Here is a 12,802-nt window from a genome sequence, read left to right as displayed (position 1 = left end):
GTGGCCAACACTTGGTCCTGCATCCTCTCTCTCTCATAAAAAGGAAGACCAACCTGTATGTTCCAGTTGTAACACATTTATTTAGAATTAAACAATTTAGGTCAGTGGTCTTTTCTTTTAGCACAAGGCACAGAAAGGAAATGCATTGTCGGGGGGGGGGTTCAAATCAGAGGCACAGCAAGAAAAGCATGTCAACAACCCTTTTCCCCTTCAGCCTGTTTCCCTACCAGATGTACCTCTTTCCAAGATAGCTCCTTGCTCCAAATTTGCTTCGGATCCTTGCTTCCCACAGACACGTGCACATGGAGCATTTCAAGATGGAGCGTGAACAGTGCTAAACATTCTGGAAATAACAATAATGCCATGCCCGGGTTCGCCCTTAGAAACTGCATTGATTCTGAAGAGCTTCCAACCCAGGGTGTTAAAAAGCATCCTTTTCAAAGAAGGGCACACAGAAGATCTATGGGAGACACTGAGAAGTTAAAAGGTACTCAATCACACACACCGCAAAACCCATTCACGCAACAGTCAACGTGCCTGCGGTCTTCTCCTACATACTACTTAAGCTCCTTCTAAAGCTAGGACGAACCAACTGGGAAGTGGGGGTGGGATAGGTGCTGGAACCTCTTCATATAATTAATTGCTCTCCCATGCTTTTGCTCACAAGTTGGGCCACAGACTCAGCAAAACAAAGCAAGCAACCGCACTTCTTGTCCATCTTGCCACAGGATGAGAGCCAACAGCAGCCGAAAGGGATTATTTCATGCTAATGGGTTGCAACACTCCTAAAACATACAGTAACTATTGCACAGCCAGGAGAATTGAGAAAGAAAGTGGGGGGTGGGGAGTGGTGGGGAGGGGAGGGAATCCACCACAGTGAATTTCTTGGAATCCCCGACACCTTCAGTTCTCTTCCAATTAATATAATGGAGGGTGGAGGGAACTGCAATTGCCTGGGGAGGCATTTTTGCAAGGCTATATTTATTTCTAAGACATTTAAGTTATCTTTTAGGGAAGATGAGTACCACAATAAAAACACACAGACTACAGTACAGTAATAACAATTCTAGGAACAATTGTAAGATCAGAATTAAGAGCTGATGAGGACCAAAGCCACCCCTCCACCCATCTTCAAGAACTGTGTGTTCCTGCTACTGCCTCTTGCTTCTTACTCCCTCTTCCTCTCTGTCACCTTCTGCTTTCCACTGACTTGGTGTCCCACAGGTAGAGGATCTAATCAGAACCGTATCCCGCACGTACCTTGAAGAAAGTCCACTCCATGGCCAACAATGGCCAGGACATTTCTTGCTCTTCCTTTCCTCTACCAACCAGCCTCAGCCCAGCAAGCCCCAGGACAGACCATGATCCAACAGGTAAAGTTGTCCCTAGCATCATAAATGTCATGTGGCGGCAATACCTTTAGTACAGAAACAGAAAAGGCATGTGCATGCATTCAAGAACTCTGGTTCTCTTCATCAGGAAAGATGTGGCAAAACACCTGCCAGGTCAGGGAAGAGCAAAGAAAAAGACGTTGCCCCTGAAGTCCTCTAGCTTGCATGTCACCTTGCAAGAGGATAGAGAAGAAAATCCCCAAAGAGACCCTGCATTTGTTACAAGGCTTTGGGCTGAGCTATTTGGAATGCCCACGTGCTCTGCACACAAGGTTAAGCCATGCTGAGGGCAGACCTTCTAAAAGTAATGGGGCACGTCAGTCATGAGCACATTAAGTTTGACTCGGTCCCAAAGAGTATCTGGGTCTGTGTATGAACCAACATCTGAAGCAGAAGCCATAGGAGGAGTGCATTAAATGGAGACCAATGGTCATCATCAAGCCAGTCCTGACCTACAGTGATATTCCCAGGGTTTCCAGATACAAAATACTGTACTGAGAAGTGGTTTCCCAGTCCTCCGTCTTTCTGGTGGTGCTCTGGGACCTCACAGCTTGGCCAGGGCCATACAGAGAGTGAGGCATGTCACCCCAATGGCCACGCACTCTCCGTCGTGATCTCGACCGACTGACCCCTCTCTCTCAGGAGGCACAATGCAGTCATCATCATCACCACCACCACCACCACCACCACCACCACCATCATCATCATCATCATCATCATCATCATCATCATCATCATTATTATTATTATTATTATTATTATTATTATTATTATTATTATTATTATTATTATTATTATTATTATTATTATTATTATTTCCTGCAAGGACGATGTGCCATGAAACTTCCTGGAGTTGTTTCTTATTCTTACCTCAATTTTTGTTACAGAACCTGAGCTGGGACTTTTAATACAGGACAAAGAAGGAAACCGGGTTAGTAACTCTAACAAACATAAAACGGTTGTCTCCAAATTTTGATCATGTTGGATGAAAAGAAAAGATGAAAGGAAGAAAGACTTTGCAAATGCTACTGACCAGGATAAGACCCACTGCCTTGTTTAAAAAGATGCATAGTTAATTCAAGGAAAAATATGGGGGGGGGGGAAGAGAAATCCAATACAACAAAATACCTTGATTTAAAGGGAAAGACTCTCCTTCTGGTTCAGCAATATTATGACCACCTTCCCGCACACCAGAAAGCTTGAGGTGCACTGAGCACAGCGTACTAACGGTTTACAGGAAATCCACCTAAGGGACTTTTCAAAATATAAAGGCACGGCTGCTCTCTGTGGCATGGAAGGAATTTGAAGAAGAATGGGCTGATATCTCCTTTCAGGTCACAGATATCGCAGGTCCCAGAAACAGCAGCAGAACCCAGGGCTGGAAAACTGCTTCACCCACCCCCAAAAAGTGCACACCAAAAAACACCAGTCTCACACAGACAGATCGCAGGAAGGCAGTTTCAACGTGGAAGACCCATTTCCAAGAGATGCCAGGCTTAATTGCCCCTTGAATCATCAAACCAAGCCCTGTTTTTAGGAGATAATTTCATCCCTACCCCATCAGCCCAATGTCACCAAGCCTTCGGTTTTGCAACACCCCCCACCCCCACCCCTCCATCAATACAGGGATGCAAAGCCTGTACTCCGATCAACCGATTTATGAACCGTTATCCCAGGACAATATCTCTGCGGATATTAGGATTTATTTGTTTTTGTTTTTTTTTTAATTTAAAATATTTTTACCCCGCCTTTCTCCTGGAAAAGGACCCCCAGGCGGCTTACAACCACGGAAGACCACAGCTAAGCTTGAAAACAATGTGCAGACGACGGGGGTTAACATCACTAGAAGACAGTAGTATTTAAAAGGACGAACGATGAGCCATCTTACACCCTTAACTGGCAATATTAAGACGAAGATCAATAAGTATACAATTTTTTTAAAAAAAATGATACTCTTTGAGAAATGGAAAAGAATGGAAAACAGAAGGACTCATAGGTGGCTATCGAGCTAAAAATCACACCCAGGTAGCTGAGGGGGGCTTTCCCTCCCTCTCTCCCATTCTCCCACCCGGAGATCGCGCCTGAGCTGGTACTTACGCCCGGCGCGCCTGCCCCTTCGCGGCCGCGGGTGCCTCTGAGCATGGGCAGAGGGCGCCCTCTCTGGCCCAGGCACCCCGAGCCGGGCGGGTCCCGGCGCGGAGTTCCCCGACGGCGCCGGAGTTCCCTCCGGACTCCTCCCCGGCCCGGGGCTCCATAGGCGGGCGGGCGGGGGCCCTCCCTCGCGGCGGAAAAGGGGAGGCAGGCGGCCCAGGAAAAGCCCACCCGGCTGGAGGAGGAGGAGGAGGTGCCGGTGCCGCCGCCGCGCCTGCCAAGCGCGGAGGAAAGTTTCGCGGGCGCACAGCGGTGAGGCAGCAGGGAAGCGGGGCCGGCGGGCGGGCGGGCGAGGAGGCAGCGGGAGAAGGGCGAGTCCTTGCCTGCCGTTCCCGAGACAGCGACGGGGTTGGGCGGGAAGAAGGGGCGGCGGGAGATTCCCCGTGGGGGGGGGATTCCCACGGAGGAAGGGAGGGAGGGAGAGCTCGCCCCGGAGTGGTCCGGCTTGCGGAAACGCCTGCGCCCCGGCCCCGGAGAAGCGCCGCGGTCCTTCTCCCTCCCGGCTCCGACGCCCTCACCCGAGGCGGCTTCCCCACTGCGGGGAAGAAGGGCGCGCTCGCCCGGGCGCCTCGGCGCGAGGACAACGCATACAACCCCCCACCCCCGCCTCCACACACACTCCCTCCCGACACGCACCACACAACCTCCGGCGCTGGGTCCCCGAAGCACCTGAGCCCCCCCCCCCCACGGCGAGGTTTGGCGGGGACGGGGGGGGTCGGGTCGAAGGCAAGCCCGCCAAACTGGCCGCGCCGGCCGGTGCGCGCGCGGGGGGGGGGGAGGAAGGGCTACTCCGGAGTAAGGCTCGGGGTATTAGCCCCTGGCTGACCGGTCAGCGCCTGCCCCGGAGTAAGACCGAACGGGAGTGAGATGGAGTGACTCGAGGAAGGAAGCCAGCAGGGAGGGCTGCTGACCGTGGGATGCCTGGGCGGGTCACCGATCCGTAGGCTCGCCCGAAGTACGAAGGAAGTGGAGGGCGCCGAAGAGTCACCCCTCGGGTGAGGCTGCCTGGATGTCTGTGGAGTGGCAGCTCCTGTCATGCCTCACCAGGGTTGGTCAGGTTTGCTGTGGCTGATGGGGATTGGAATCCAGGAATGTTTGGGTAGCTTGTGGCCTTTCCTGAGGTGATGTGGATGCTGGTTTGCATTTCCTTTTCCCCGAGGAGGAAAAGATATGCAAACAAACAAACAAACAAAACACACCAAAGGATGGTACACAGGGAAGGCCATTGGGGAAAACCCGCCTTAACGCCAGTGGCCACCTCAGGTGGCAGATGTGGTGGAGTGCCCTGCAGTCCTGGGGTGTTGGAAGGCAACTCGGGTGTGCCGTGAACTCTGCCCTGCACCTCAAAAAGTGCTATGCTGTTCTCAAGGCATGATCATCATCATCATCTTAGAAGGCCACAGCTGGAAGGGCCCTTATGGATCCTCCAGTCCAGCCCTTGTCAAAGAGGCCCAGTGGGAGGACTCCAACGCCTAACCTCAGACTCCACCGCCAGGTACAGTATATCCAGCAGTTCCAGGTGTGCTGGAAGGGGCTGTCTTTTCCCCAGGGTTGAGGGGTGAGGGGGTGAGGGTGGAGTCCTGTGATTCGGTAGCCCTTCCAGTCTGGTTGTGCCTGTGAAATTCCTTGAGGAGGGACATCTTGTTCTTTGCCTGAGGCAGTCAAAAGTCTTGAGCCGGACCCCTTACCTAAGCTCTCTTGCGGAGCACATGATTTGGGTGCGGAAAGTCCCAGGGTTGCGTTCAAGGCAGATCCAGGTAGGACTGGAAACCAATCCTTGGTGAGAAGGTGCCCTGCCATGGAAGGTGGAGCAGAGGGTTGCCTGGATTGGCCCGCTTCCTCTGCGTGGCCATTCCTCAGTGGCCAGAGTAGTCTTGAGAAAGTAGGGTTGGTTGTTTGGTTTTAAAAAGGGTCGAAAGCTGCTGCATAGGACAAGGTGTCGGGCATCAGGAGTAAATAACTGTGAGCCAGGGGACGTGGGGAGTATTGATGCCACCCACCTGCATCTGCAGAAAATGCCCGTTTTGTTTGCTAAACAGGGAGGTATCCAGAGGCCAACTTTTTCCTCATTTCCTGATAGCCAAAAGGGTCAGGAAAGCTGTAGGTTCCAAACAGCGGCAAAGGGCAGGGAGTTCATCCTCTCTGTAGTGATGATGAAATGTGTGCAGGGAACACAGTGCATTTCTCCTCTCCAGCACTAGAGCAAATACTTCCACTGTAATGTCTCTCTTAGTGTGCATGTATATATGCAGAAGCAATAAACAGGTTCCCTTTTCTCCAGTAAGGCTATCCCCATGGAAGCAAGATGAATTCCCTCTTTCTTGCACAGCAATCAGAAGGAGATTAATGTTTACGGAAGCAAGATTTGGGCAGGAGGCATCATAATGGATAGTAATGCACAAAATTGCTCTGTATATTAGCCTAGCGTTTAAGCTGGATGGAAACCTGGAAGAGTAATTTGTGTGCATGTGCAGGCAAGTGATGCTGAAGGGAGGGAGGCAAGAGTCCTTATATTGGAGAACATGTAGTCACATTCCCATTCTGTTCCTGAAAATAACAGAAGTATGTTTACACCCCATCTTACTTATGGATTTGGAGGAAGAAGCCGAGATAAAATTCTAAAATCAGGACTGGCCCTCCCATGAGGTGGAGTGCGGTGGCTGCTGCAGGCAGCAGATTTCAGAAGGGGGGGGATACATTTTTAATATCCTATTGCTGTATTTTAATGCTAGAAATAGGGGAAAACCCCAGAAACATTTGCTGCCTCAGGCACCAAAATAACTTGTGTGGCTTTGATCTCTAAGCCCTTTTTCTCAGCCAAATGGAAGGGTGCCACTTGCTGTCCTGCCTCAGGCAGCAAAATGTCTTGGGCCGATGCCACCCATCCTGCTGTTTCATGGCCTCCACTTTAAAACCATCTTGATGGAATGCTGCAGAAGGAGTGAGAACAGCATCATAAGCGACACACAATGTCAGGGGGAGGGAATTTTGTTTTGTTTTGTTTTGTTTTGTTTTTGTCTTCAGAATTCAGTGCGCAGGGTGCCTCCAGCCTTTGTGGCCCATGAGAATTTGTAGCCCAAAATTAGCGTTTCTAAGCGCTGGAGAATGGCCCACTCAGGAAACATCTCCTGTCATTAAAAGCCCATTAAACCCTTTTGTCAGTCTCCTCCCCTGATGTCACTTGAGCAAAAACATAGTGATAAGCGCCATTAAATGTATCTATACTGTCTGGACAAACTTGTGCACAGTTTGTCATTTTATATTTGTTTGTGAGAAAAAAACCCAATACAAAGCAGTGGCACAACAATGTTTTAACTCAGGGCCAAAATTAACAGCAACCCTAACAGGATGCTGCAGGAGTAAAAATCAGCATTGTGAGAAACACGGGTTGCGGGAGGGGAAAAAAATGGGTCCAAACCACAAAAGCTTTAATGGACTGCAGTAATTAAAATGAGAAATCCAAGGACTTGGTCCCAACTATGGAGCACTTTGGTGGCGAGAGGATGGTGCATTTGCTGGTAGCTGATAGTTACCTACACAGTTGTCATGTTGCAGGATTGCCTGGCAAAACAGAGGAGAATGGTGCCTTCCAGGCCACTTTTTAAACTGGTTATTGTTAGCTCCCAGCTCTGAATCAGTTTCCCAGGACCCATTGTATTGTGTGTATGTGTAACTGCATGTGCAGATATTTATTTATTTATTTAATGCAGATGTGTGTCCTAAGGGTCTGAATCCTGGCTCCTTTCCCATTTTTACCAGTGGCCCTTGTCTATGGAAATGACACACAGGCTGAACAGGGATAGGAAAGGGATGAACAGGTTATACTGTGTCAGCCCTGTATATTTACATGAGAGTAGCAAGCGGGATAGCTCAGTGGTTAAGGTATCCGGCTGGGGAGCCAGACGTTGGCAGTTCGATTCCTCGCTGTGCCTCCTGGGAGAAGAGCCAGTCTATGCAGCCTTGGGCAAGCTGCACAATCCTAGAGCACCTGCAGAAGGAGGGAATAGTATTCTCTACCTAGGAAAATCCTGGAAAGGGTTGTCATAACTCAAAATTGACTTGATAGCACACATGGACATGCCAGGTTCTGATCTGCCTAGTGCCTCAGCTATCTAGCATATAATAATCTAGAAAGAAACCATGGAAACTGCTAGATGGCTCAGTGGTTTAAGTATTTGGCTGTGGAGGCTGAGGTTGGAAGTTCGATTCCCCACTCGGCCTCCTTGACAGGGGCCGGACTTGATGATCCATAGGATCCCTTCCAGCTCTGGCATTCTAAGATGATGATTATCAAAAGGGGGGCTGGCCTTGCTCAGGAGAAGATTTTACTTAGGAAAGGGATGAGGGAAGGGGGAAAAGGGGGCAACATTGAAGAAGATAGAGGAGGATCTGGGGATTTCATGGGGACAGTGGTATGCATGCACCACCTGCTGCAGATGGGGTCTCCCTCTGATCTAAGGGAAGGAGCTGAAGCATTGCACTCCAGTGATCTTCAGCAACATGACCGGGATGAGGGTATTTTAAACCCCTACCAAGCAATCAGGATGACTGTTCCTCCCCCCCCCACTGCTCTTAGCAATTCTGCCCTCTTGTGAACCCCATTTCAAACCAGAATCGGGGGAGTGAAAACCCACTTCTGCTTGCAGGTAAGGACCCGTGGTGTCACCTGACCCAATGTAGCAGGTTCTACAGGTAGTTTCTGAGATGTGTGTGTTGTTTTTGTGCTGTGAGTTGCCCATCCTTATCTACAGTTTGGAAAGAAACTTGTACAGTACACTCATCGTACTCTGAATAATACAATTGTGCTGCTTTCCAGGCAGAGGCTATGTTTCACATTGTCCTCATGTGAATGCAGGACAAGACAATTATCTCTCATGAGGCACAGTGAGGTTGTTTCTCTAAGTGGGAAGGGAAGAAAACGGTCATAAAGGAGACGGCCCTGGTTCTGGGCAGCAAATGACAAGAAGCCAAGAAAAGGTTAGGTCACAAACGGAGGTGGGGTAGGGAAGGTGGACAAGGAGCAGCCATACAACAGAATCTGAGAAATCAAGTCAAGGCCACAACAGGGCTTTAAAAAACCCAACTGGGTAGTTTCTTAGCTGAAGGAGGGAGAGTCAGAAGTGGGATCCACTAATAATCATGGGCTGGATGTCAGGAAAGCCAAAGGCTTACCAGGAGAGCAGTTGTTTTGAGAGAGCTGAAGGGACACACTGCTTCCCACAACCTCTGCTTCTGTCAATGGCTGTTTATGCAGTCACTCTCGGAGCAGCCTTGCCCTTCTCATACATAGACAAGGCCATTCTGCCCTTCAGGTTTCAGCATTGCTGCCCATTGGGACCTACTAGGGAATAGCTCGGCTACAGAGGTTCCCCCCCCACCCCTTTATGGAGGGTGACGGTCCTCAGCCCTTCCTCCTGTCTTGTGATTAGTCCTGAGGGAATCAGTGCCGTCACTGTCAGAGGCATGGCAGAAGAGGACATGTTGCCTGCTCTGCAGGGAGTTAGTGTTGAAAGAAGATTCCATGTAGTCTGTTCCTGTACATGATGGGTGGGCATCTTGCTCGTGGCAGAACAGTTACTTTTTTGAACCACAGCTCTCACCCACCCAGCAGCTCCTTTGCCTCAGGGAGCAAATCCCTTACGTTGTGTTCCAAAAGCCCACTGCATAATGTTTAGGACTACACCATCAGTTCCCAGCGATATGATCTGGAAAGGAAGCAGAATGACATATGGCCTTACACCACTGCTGGCAACATTTTCTTTGGTGTCTGTAAACCGTTCTTGCGTTAACATCGTCCCAGGGGATCTTGGCAGTGAGGAGAGAGGGAATGAGCAGGAAAATGTACAGGGCGAGTATTCTAACTGGGGCTATCTGGATAGTAGCAAATCATTGTAATTATAGAGAGGATTTGTTTGTTTGTTGGATTTATATCTCGCACATTCTGGCAACCAGGCCACTCTGAGCAGCTAACAGCAAGATAAACAACACAATATCAAAACATAAAAAAATAAAACAAATATTCAACAGATACAATAACTAGTAGGATAGATTAAAACAGATGGCTATGAAGATGATAAAAAGGATGACGAAAGGATGGCAAAAGGGAAACTGAGATATCAAAAACTTAATGCTCAAGGAAAGGGAAGAGCCAAGTCTTCAATGCTTGTTTAAACCCATCCAGCGAGGGTGCCAGGCGGATCTCCATGGGCAGATTGTTCCACAGGCAGGAGACGACTGCCAAGAAGGCCCAGTCTCTTGTTCTTTCCCTCCGGGCCTCCTTTGGGGTCAAGGCCGTCAACCGCCCTGCCTGTGAAGAATGGGTATTACAGACAGATCTGGCTGGGAGCAGGCGTTCTGATAAGTACTGTGTTCCTAAACTGTTTAGGTCTTTGAATATTATCATCATAACCTTGACGTTGATGCGGAAACGGACCGGTAGCCAATGAAGGGTGGCCAGAATGGAGTAGATGTGCTGAAATTTTTTTAACCCGTTATTAATCTGGTCGCCAAATTCTGGACCAGTTGTCTCCACATCAACTTCAGGGATAGCCCCACATAGAGAGCACTGCAGTGCTTGAATCAAAGTCATCAGTGCCCCCACGTCTAAATAGGGAAGCAGATAGGCAATTCTCTGAAGATGGAAATGGGCTGCCCGGACCACAGATGTCACCTGAGTTTCCATGGTGAGATCCGGGCCCAAGCAGATGCCCAAGCTCCGAACCTCATTCTTCGTGGGAAGAGTCACTCCCCCAAAGGAAGGGATGTTCCCCAACCCACTGACGCCAGGGCCACCCACGCGCAAGATTTCCATCTTGTCCGGATTCACCCTCAGTCCATTTGCCCTCATCCACCCCAGATGTTCAAGGGACGGAGCAGCATTCACTGCATTTGGAGAAAAGGAGAGGTAGAGCTGGGTGTCATCAGCGTACTGATAACACAATGCCCAACAACTCCAGATGACTTCACCCAGTGACTTCATAAGGATATTAAATAGCATTAGATAAGGGAAGGGGCATTTTTCAGACAGAACCAAAGCCCAGAGCTTGAAACTATGCTATTTGCTTAAATAATAGCTCCCAGAATCAGTTGTGGCCCAGTCAAGTAACTTTTCCTTATTCTCTGGCAATTCTTCTTTCTGTGGGATCTCCAACTGGACAGAAGAAGTTTCTCCACACAGTGCATCACCCTTGCATTGCAGTTTTAGAAGAGGTAGCCGTGCTAGTTAATGCAGGTATATCAGGCAAAATCCAAAGGGGGGGGGGGAATGAACAATAATTTTAAAAAGACAAAAAGCTTATGGCACCTTAAAGACAAACTATTATAATTTACCATGAGATTTTGTGGATGAAGTCCACTTCTTAAGACATCCGTCATAAATTACTGAGATGAAACCATATACCCCAGACTCTTAAAGCCAATGAGCGTTCTCTTTGTGAAGTCTGTATCTTATTTTATTCCATATGTCTGAAGAAATGGTTTTGATCCACAAAAGCTCACATTAAAAAATACGATAAGTCTTTTAAGGAGCCACAAGCTTTTTGTCTTTTTTTTAATTTTTAATTTTCATTATATTGCAGAATCTGTAACTGCACAACATATTACAGTGGGGTCTTGACTTGAGAACTTAATCCGTATTGGAAGGCAGTTCTCAAGTCAAAAAGTTCTCAGGTCAAATCTGCATTTCCCATAGGAATGCATTGAAAACCATTTGATCCGTATCTGCTCTTTTCCGTCCATAGAAACTAATGGGAAGCTGCTATTCTGCCTTCGACCACTAGAGGGAGATATTTTGTTTCTTTTTTTCTTAGGTCAAGAAAGGTTCAGGGAAGGCAGGGAAAATACAGTCCAGGCAGTCCGAAGACTGTCTCCCAATCCACTCTCTAAACGCTGGGAGGAGTGAGGAAGCAGACAGTCACCCTTTTCACTGGCCAACAGTTAACTGAAAGTTCACATTTTGCACTTTCCCTGCCTCCCACATGGGTTTTTTTCAGTTCTTAACTCAAATCTAAGTACGTAAGTCAAGTCAATATTTTCCTATGAGAGTGGTTCTTAAGTCAAAATGTTCTTAACTCGAGCCGTTCTTAAGTCAAGACCCCACTGTAATAGCTTCCCATCTGGATGGTTTTAAAAGAATATTGGACAAGTTCATGGAAGGTAGGGCTGTCGATAACTAGTAGTCGCGAGAGCCCCCAGCTCAGAGGCCAAAAGCCTCCAGATTTCAGTCATTAGAGTCAGTGAGGGGGGAAATGACTCTCATATCACTGTAGATGGTCATAGGTGTTTTTTTTCCCAGACGTAAATGGTTGGCCACTGCGGGAAACAGCGTGCTGGACTAGATAGGCCTTGGACTTTTCTTACTGAGGCATTAATAACAATCATGTGCCGTCAGGTCAATTCTGACCTATGGTGACCCTTTCTAGAGTTTCCTGGACAGAGAATACACAGAAGTGGCTTACTTCTCCCTAGAGACCCAGTGGGAAACCAAACTCCCAATCTCTGGCTCCACAGCCAGAAATCTTCTAAACCACTCAGCGGTCCAGCCAGAATTTAAATGCAAGGCTACATACAATGGTGCTTCCCCACCACCACCAGCCCCCCAGTTTACCCTTGGAACAATCTACTGGGTTCAGGCTGAGTGAGAGCAACTGACCTCTGGTCAACCGAGGAGTTTGGTGACTGAATTGGGACTCTTAAGATCTTGCGAATCCTGCTTTGACATTCACCACCCCACATTGACTTGTCACCTCCCCCACCACCCCTGCTTGGGATTAACCCCCTTTCTCCAGCGATTGAATTCATTTAAATTTCAATCAGAACCATTCCACTATGACCAGTTACTGAGTACTTATTGGCATAAGCTTGCTTCGCAGAGGGCAGGAAACCGCACCAGATTTTCAACTGAGTTTTAAAGTGCAGAAGGCATTCAAGAGAAAAATCTATCTGGCTACCATCTCTGCTCCTTTCCCTGGAAGGCATCCCTGCTGTAATAAGTTCTGTACTCCAAAGAGACCTCTGCAGAACTGGAAACAGACTTCTTTGTAACAATACAGGAATCACTGACATCTCACAACGGTTGTAATAGCAGCTTTGGGACTTGAACGGTAGCATTTGGAATCTGTCTGGAATGCACAATGAGCGTTAAGTGGTGCATCGTCAGTTCAGGGAGGGATTTTCAGACCACAGCTATATCTTAATATGAAAGCACACTTAAAATGAACCACTTAAGATTTCTGTAACATAGGATCCACAAATGTTTAGGA

At 48.4% G+C, this 12,802-nt stretch overlaps 1 protein-coding gene and 1 long non-coding RNA gene across 2 annotated transcripts in view; one reads left to right on the top strand and one right to left on the bottom strand.

Annotated features, from left to right (window-relative positions):
- Nucleotides 1-3,645, bottom strand: part of KCNS3 (potassium voltage-gated channel modifier subfamily S member 3) — a 43,806-nt gene extending 40,161 nt beyond the window's left edge. Inside the window, exon 1 of the mRNA XM_073001904.2 lies at nucleotides 3,489-3,645. The gene's annotated coding sequence lies outside the window, so the exon portion shown is untranslated. The remainder of the gene's footprint in view (nucleotides 1-3,488) is intronic.
- Nucleotides 3,646-3,657: 12 nt separating this feature from the next.
- Nucleotides 3,658-12,802, top strand: part of LOC144587535 (uncharacterized) — a 35,478-nt gene continuing 26,333 nt past the window's right edge. Inside the window, exon 1 of the long non-coding RNA XR_013542676.1 lies at nucleotides 3,658-3,794. This is a non-coding gene — a long non-coding RNA (uncharacterized LOC144587535). The remainder of the gene's footprint in view (nucleotides 3,795-12,802) is intronic.

The sequence above is a fragment of the Pogona vitticeps genome, chromosome 1, assembly GCF_051106095.1.
Source record: "Pogona vitticeps strain Pit_001003342236 chromosome 1, PviZW2.1, whole genome shotgun sequence".
In the NCBI taxonomy this organism is placed as follows: Eukaryota; Metazoa; Chordata; class Lepidosauria; order Squamata; family Agamidae; genus Pogona; species Pogona vitticeps.
Note: the sequence above shows the minus strand (reverse complement) of the source record. Positions and strands in the feature narration are given on the sequence as shown.